This window comes from Cryptomeria japonica, chromosome 3 (genome assembly GCF_030272615.1).
Source record: "Cryptomeria japonica chromosome 3, Sugi_1.0, whole genome shotgun sequence".
Lineage (NCBI taxonomy): Eukaryota > Viridiplantae > Streptophyta > Pinopsida > Cupressales > Cupressaceae > Cryptomeria > Cryptomeria japonica.
Genome location: NC_081407.1, coordinates 503,497,266 through 503,505,440, shown reverse-complemented (window position 1 = coordinate 503,505,440; position 8,175 = coordinate 503,497,266).

The following is an 8,175-nucleotide window of genomic DNA, read 5'->3' as shown; positions in this document are numbered from 1 at the left end:
AGTGTGTTTAAGTGTGCTTTATGCCTTAGTTTTGTTGTTTGTTGAGTTTTTGGTCTATTTTTGACATTTTATGCTTTGTAAGCCTGGAATGGGCAAAATGTGGAAAAATGGTCAATATGCCTTATAAAGCCTTGTTAGAAATTGAAATATATTTGTGTGGTTATAGTAAACCATTTCACATGGTGGAGTTAAGTATATTTGGCTCACAAGTCAAAAATGCTCATTGTACTAAAAATTGTCAAAGCTGTCAAGCAACATTTTGAAATTTTTTGGAAAATTTGTAAAAATAAGGCAAAAGGTGGTTATTGGTCTGTACCTAGGAATGATTTGAGTGGTGAGTGTCTATTTAAATCCTCACATAACTTTGTATCAGGTTGGCATTCAAAGAAAAGAAGATTTCAATACAAAAACTCAAGATTTTGTCATTTTTCTTACACTTTTTTACTCCAAATGGTATAGCAATCCATACTTCCTGAGCATTTGGCTGTACTATTTTCATTTGGGAAGTTGTTACATGTTGTGTTAAATCTTTCTCAACTAGGTTTGTGTGCTGGTGTGGAATTTTAGCATTGTAGCAAAATTATTTTGTTTTTGCCATGTTCTTGGTTGAGTAAGGGTTTGGCTTTAATAATGGAAGCAACTTGATTTTCTTTGGCTCTTTCTCCATGGCCTCTGAGAGTCAAGTTTCTGTACATACAAGTTTTTTTTTATTGGTAATGGCAAAGAAAGTGATTTTTGTTGCTAACTAGGCGAGCTCCCATAGCCCGGCTAGTGAACTTTCATGGTGAAAACAAAGTTGCTCTACAAACCCACACCAAGTGAACCTTATTTTGGTTTCCCAAGGTGGAATGAAGTTTGATCAGATATTTTAAGCCATATGGAAGAGTGTTCCAATGAATAATTAGTTGAGAAATGCATTTTGAGCAGCCAAAGTATTGAAATACAATAGTTTTTTAGCACTTTTCCTCTTGAAACTTGGTTGCACATCAAATGTTTGTCGTTATGCTTGCAGGGTAGGAAGTTGGAAGGATTCATAATGATGGTACAGACCTTCTCAAAATATTTCGTGGTCTGAAGAAGAGTTTGGAATGGTGATAAGGTGTTTGAAGACTTAAAACCCTTGAAAACCCTTATTTTTAGGCACATTTATAGGACAACAGTTGTACGGTCCTGTCAAACCTCCTCATAGCACAAATTTGAAATATCTCCATAAAGGGTATCCATAAATGAAAATGTTTCATGAGTTTTTTTGGAAGTTTGTGGAGTTATAAGCATTTTAGCAGTTTTGGAGGGCTAATTGGGGCTCTTTTCTTGTAGCCCTGTTTTGAGCTTTTCCTCAAATCGAGTAAGAAGACAAATTGAAAGACCATCAAACCAAGTTGAATTAACCCTAAGAGGATGTTAGAGAATTTCCTAAACCTTCTGCAACTCTTGGTGAGTGATCTTAGTGTTTGGAGCTAAGAAGCTAAGTTTCATTTTTGTGAGACTTGAGAGCAAGTTTGAGTGAAAATAAGAACTGACATGGTAGGAAGATCTCAGGGTTGATATGAATCTTAGAGAAGGAAAGACATCAAAGAAACAATACCTAAAAAAGTGACAAAACCTTCAACAATTACCTTTGAGAGAACTTGCAAGCCAAATTTATTGCAAACACACAAGTTGAGCCAATTCTTGAGTATCTCCCTATCATAGTGGTATCAGAGCAAGAAGTAAGTCATGGGTAGAAGTGAGTAGTTTCAAGATAGTGACCAATGCTGACTTATCCAAGAAGGTAGAAGACAACGAAGAGGAAAATAGAGCACTAAGGGAGAGATTGGAGCAGCTAGAGATAAAACTAGTTTCAGTAGAGGCCAGGACTAGAGAAGTGAGTGATAAGGTTGGCAATAAGGGAAAATTGGTAGCAATAGAAGATGAGATCCCTATACCTGACCCTTTTCTTTAACAAGAACCTTTCTTGAAGGATTTTAAAGCATTGAGTGGCAAAACCTTAGAAGGTGTAGCCCTTTTTAGTGGCAAGATGGATCCAGATTCAGTCATGGAGTGGATTGAAGGCCTGGAGAATCACTTTGAATGTGATGGGGTGACAGAGGCCCAAAAGGTGAAGGTAGCTAAGTCTAGGTTGAGAGGGGATGCCTTAACATGGTGGAAGTTCATTCAAGATGAGAGAGAAAAAGAGGGGAAACAACCTATAGCAACCTGGAAAGGAATGGTGTCTAAGGTCAAGGAAACCTACATACCAGATGATTATGAAATCCAACTACATAAGAAGAGGCATAATTTGAGGCAAAGGGAGTTAGATGTGAGCAGCCATATAGAGGAGTTTCAAAGACTATGTTTGAGGTCAAAGGTTGTGGAAGATGAGAACATAAAAGTTGCAATATATCTCAATGGCTTGAGATGGAATATACAAGAAGAGTTGAGTTTGTTGTGTCCCAATACAGTGCAGAAATGCTACCAACTGGCACTCAAAGTGGAGGACAAAAGTAGGAAGAAACAAGAACAAAGAAACAGAGGCAGATGTAGGGGAAGAGATGGTAGAGGCCATAGAGGCAATTTTGGTGGAAGAGGAGTTGATCAAAGGTCCCAAGGTGAGTCCAAACTTATAGAGAAAAGTGGAGATTCTAATAGCAAGAGCAGCTATAGAGGAAGGGGATCTAGCAAACCAGGAAGAGGTAGATCTAGTGGACCAGGAAGAGGGTCCTACTTCTCCACCATGAAGTGTTACAATTGCCAAAAGTTGGGTCATCCCGCCTATAGATGCCCTGACAAGTATTCTTCATCTCAAGGAAGTGAAAGAAGAGTGACATATGTGCAAGAAGATGTAGCAAGCGGTAAGACACAAGAAGTGAGTTTAGCTTTAGAAGATGGGGATATTTTAATGACGAGAAGAGTCTTGATCAAGGAGCCAAACAAAGAGGAACCAACTCAAAGAAGATCTTTATTTAGAATCAAGAGCAAGATCATGGGTAAGGTTTGCAAAGTGGTGATATATTCAAGGTCTACAGACAATATTGTATTAGAGGAAGCAACAAATAAACTTAAATTGGAGAGAGTTCCACATGGTAGTCCATATAAGGTCACTTGGCTCAACAAGGAGTAGCATGTGGTGGTGAATGAACAAGCTTGGGTTGAGTTCACAATAGGGGGTTATAAGGATAAAATCCTGTGTGATATACTCCCAATGGATGCTTGCCACCTACTTTTGGGTAGGCCATGGCAATTTGATAGAAAAGCCATTCATAATGGTGAGAAGAACTCTTATTCTTTTCAAAAAGATGGAGTCACATATAAAATTCAGTCCTTAAATGATGAAGGAGAGGGTAGCAAGTCCAAAAACCCAAATGCCTTGTTGGTGAGTGAAAAAAAGTTCATAAACACTCTTGAAGAGGGTGAAGGAGTGGGATTTTCTCTCATAGTGAAACCAAAAGAAGAAAAGAAAGAAAAGAAGGTTCAAATACCTCATGAAGTGCAGAAAATACTAGACAACTTTAAAGAAATCATAAGTGATGGAGCACCAGCAACCCTACCACCTACTAGAGCCATAAGCCATCAAATTGACTTCATTCTAGGAGACTCACAACCCAACAAAGCAGCCTATAAGATGACCCCAAAATAGAATAAAGAAATGGCTAGACAAAAACAAGAGTTGTTAGATCAAGGTTTGATAAGGAAGAGCATAAGTCCTTGTGGCGTACCTACAGTGTTAGGACCAAAGAAAGGATGAACATGGAGACTATGCACAGATTCAAGAGCCATTAACAGAATCACTATTAGATATAGATTCCCTATCCCAAGGATTGAAGATTTGATGGATTGCTTGGGAGGTGCAAATTTTTTCACCAAGATTGATCTCAAGAGTGGTTACCACCAGATCATGATAAAGGAAGGTGATGAGTGGAAAACAGTCTTCAAAACTAATGAAGGACTTTATGAGTGGCTTGTTATGCCATTTGGTCTCACTAATGCTCCTAGTACATTCATGAGACTAATGAATGAAGTGCTTAAAGATTTTATTGGTAAATCTGTTGTTGTATACTTAGATGATATCTTGATTTTCAGTAGAATGAAATATGAACATCTAAAGCATCTTAAATTTGTATTGCAACAATTGTATGATGAGCAACTAACAATAAACTTGGAGAAGTGTGAATTTATGAAGCAGGAACTAGTCTATCTTGGTTTTGTAGTTTCAGGTGAAGACTTGAAAATGGACACATCAAAGGTGGAAGCTATCACCAATTGGCCAACACCAAAAACAACAAGTGAAGTGTGAAGCTTTCATGGTTTGGCACATTTCTACAGGAAGTTTATAAGGGGATTCAGTGAGATTTGTGTACCTATGCTAGATATTATTAAAGGTGGAGTCAAGACAAAGTTTCAGTGGACCAAAGAAGCTAATAAGGGGTTTGAACTCTTGAAACAAAAGGTAGCTACACAACCAGTACTCATTCTTCTTAGTTTTGATAAGTTGTTCACTATTGAATGTGATGCAAGTAACATAGCAGTTGGTGCTGTTTTGAGTCAAGATAACAGACCAGTAGCTTTCTTTAGTGGAAATTTCAATGATGCAAAAAAGAAGTATTCATCCTATGATCTTGAATTGTATGCTCTTGTCCAAGCTCTTCAAAAATGGAGGCACTATTTGCTACCCAAAGAGTTTGTTGTTTACATAGATAATCAAGCTCTTAGCTTTTTGAATTCACAAGATAAGTTGAGTCATAGACATGTTAAATGGGTTGAGTACTTGCAATCATATACATTTTCCATTAAGCATAAAAAGGGACAATGTAATAAAGTAGCAGATGCTTTGAGTAGAAGGCTACTAACAGTGCAAGAAGTGCAGATTTAGAGTATTGGAGTTGATTGCTTGAAGGATTTTATCCAAATGATGAAGATTTTGCAGCCATTTACAAGGTTTGTCAAGAATTTCAAAACCATTTTCATAGTGAATATGTTGACTTTACCTTGCAAAATGGTTTTTTGTTTAGAGGTGGACAGTTGTGTGTTCCCAAAGGCTCAATGAGGGAAAATATGATCCAAGAGAAGCACAATGGGTGTTTGAGTGGTCATTTTGGTCTAAACAAGACATTGGAACTTGTGCAACGTTTCTACTATTGACCAAGAATGCAAAGGGATATTAGGAGGTATGTTGAGCAATGTATGGTTTGCCAAAAGGCAAAAGACACATCTACCAATTCTGGTCTTTATCAGCCATTACCCATCCCTACAAGGCCATGGGAATGTGTGAGTATGGATTTTGTGGTTGGTTTACCCAAAACAAAGCTATGTTTTGATAGCATTTTTGTTGTTGTTGATAGATTCAAAATGGCACATTTTGTTCCTTGCAAAACTACTCATGATGCTAGTCACATTGCACATTTGTTTTTCAAAGAGGTTATTCAAATCCATGGTTTTCCTATTAGTATTGTTTCAGATAGAGATGTCAAATTCCTTGAACATTTTTGGAAAACTCTTTGGAAAAGATTGGGTACCAACTTGTCTTTTGGTTCAGCCTATCATCCCCAAATCGATGGCCAAATAGAGGTGGTCAATAGGACACTTGGTAACCTCTTAAGGTGTTTGACAAAAGAGTATGGACAGAGTTGGGATCAGATTCTTCACCAAGTAGAGTTTGCCTACAATGATAGTATCAACAAGTCTACTGGTAAGAGTCCTTTTGAGATAGTGTATTGTATGCACCCAAGGGGTGTTATGGAGTTGAGAAACCTTGGTAATGTGAAGAAAAGAAGTTTTCAAGCTGATGATGTAGCTCAATCTATGAAGGAGGTTCATGATCAAGTAAAGAAAGCTCTCCAAGATGCCTCACATAAGGTCAAAGATAGAGTTGATGCAATAAGGAAAGATGTACAATTTTCAATTGGTGACTTTGTGATGGTGCACTTGAATAAGTCCAAACTTCAAAAAGGAATTCCCAGCAAACTCCAAATGAGGAGGATAGGTCCTTGTAAGGTTTTGGCTAAGTATGGCTCTAATGCTTATAAGATTGATTTACCTAATGATGTTGCATTGTCTCCTATCTTCAATATTGCAGATTTGGTTGCATACAAAGGGAAGGTTCCCAAGGAGGATGAGAGAGTTTCAAAAGTTCACCAATCACTTTCAGACCTACCTCTTCCTTCTACACCCATGCCTCAAGCTAAAAAAGTTTTGGATTCTAGGATTCTCAAAAAGACTCGGCACCAAGTCTATATGGAGCATTTGATCAAGTGGAGGAACAAACCAGACTCTGAGGCTACTTGGATACCTGAATTAGAATTTCTTCCGTCTAGAATTGATCCCTCATTGGTTCCAAACTGATTCACTTGACATCTTTGTCTTTGGGGGAGTATGGTGCAGGAGCACCTAATGAAGCTAATGGAGCACTTCATCAAATTTTGGTTTGAAATGGCCTATATTGGTCTCAATTGAATAATGGACTTGTTGTATGTCCAAAGGGTTTTTTTAGTGTGTTTAAGTGTCCTTTGTGTCTTATTTTTGTTGTTTGTTGAGTTTTTGGTCTATTTTTGACATTTTATGATTTGTAAGCCTGGAATGGGCAAAATATGGAAAAATGGTCAAAACGCCTTATAAAGCCTTGTTAGGAACTGAAATATGTTTGTGTGGTTATAGTAAACCATTTCACATGGTGGAGTTAAGTCTATTTGGCTCACAAGTCAAAAATGCTCAACATAGGCCATTTCAAACCAAAATTTCAAGTCAAACTCCATGACCCATCATCAAGATAATAGAGAGCTAGAGGAGTAAAATGATGGATCACAGTGTGACTTGTAATGTTGAGACTAAAAAAATATTACATAGTTGAATCCAAAAACTACTAGCCTACCTATTCACAAAAATAAAACTTAAGAGCACAGTTAGTTAGCCCCTCTATAATATTTTTAATTTTAATGGTCTTGAGACCCTTCTCATGCATATGGCCTAATCTTGTGTTGAAATACTATTCCTTGCAAGTAACTTGGTCTTTTAAGTAAGAGAAGCATTAGGTACCCAAAAAACACAACCATCGAAAATAAATTTAACACATAGTTATTGTTGGTTTGAATCGCGATGATGCATATCCATTGAATCTCTTCCTATAGGAACATAAGATCTATTGAAATACATACATGTATCTAGTCAAAACAAAGTACCCAAACAAACACTCTTAGTGCATTGAAGCTCCTCACATCATAGCACCTAATGAAGCTAATGGAGCACTTCATCAAATTTTGGTTTGAAATGGCCTATGTTGGTCTCAATTGAATAATGGACTTTTTGTATGTCCAAAGGGTTTTTTTAGTGTGTTTAAGTGTCCTTTGTGTCTTATTTTTGTTGTTTGTTGAGTTTTTGGTCTATTTTTTACATTTTATGCTTTGTAAGCCTGGAATGGGCAAAATATGGAAAAATGGTCAAAAAGCCTTATAAAGCCTTGTTAGGAACTGAAATATGTTTTTGTGGTTATAGTAAACCATTTCACATGGTGGAGTTAAGTCTATTTGGCTCACAAGTCAAAAATGCTCATTGTACTAAAAATTGTCAAAGTTGTCAAGCATCATTTTGACAATTTTTGGAAAATTTGTAAAAATAAGGCAAAAGGTGGTTATTGGTCTGTAATTGGGCATGATTTGGGTGGTGATTATCTATTTAAATCCTCACACAACTTGTATCAGGATGGCATTCGAAGAAAATAATATTTCAATACAAAAACTCAAAATTTTGTCATTTTTCTTACACTTTTTTACTCCAAATGGTATAGTTGTTTGTACTTCCTGAGCATTTGTCTGCACTGTTTTCATTTGGGAAGTTGTGCCATGTTGTGTTAAATCTTTCTCATTTGGTTTTGTGTGCTAGTGTGGATTTTTAGCATTGTAGCAAAATTATTTTGTTTTTGCCCTATTCTCGGTTGAGCAAGGGTTTGGCTTCAATAATGGAAGCAACTTGATTTTCTTTGGCTCTTTTTCCATGGCCTCTAAGAGTCAAGTTTTTGTACATATCCTTCTTGTACATACAAGTTTTTGTTTATTGGAAATGGCAAAGAAAGTGGTTTTTGTTGCTAACTAGGCGAGCTCCCATAGCCCGGCTAGTGAACTTTCATGGTGAAAACAAAGTTGCTCTACAAACCCACACCAAGTGAACCTTATTTTGGTTTCCCAAGGTGGTATGAATTTTTATCAG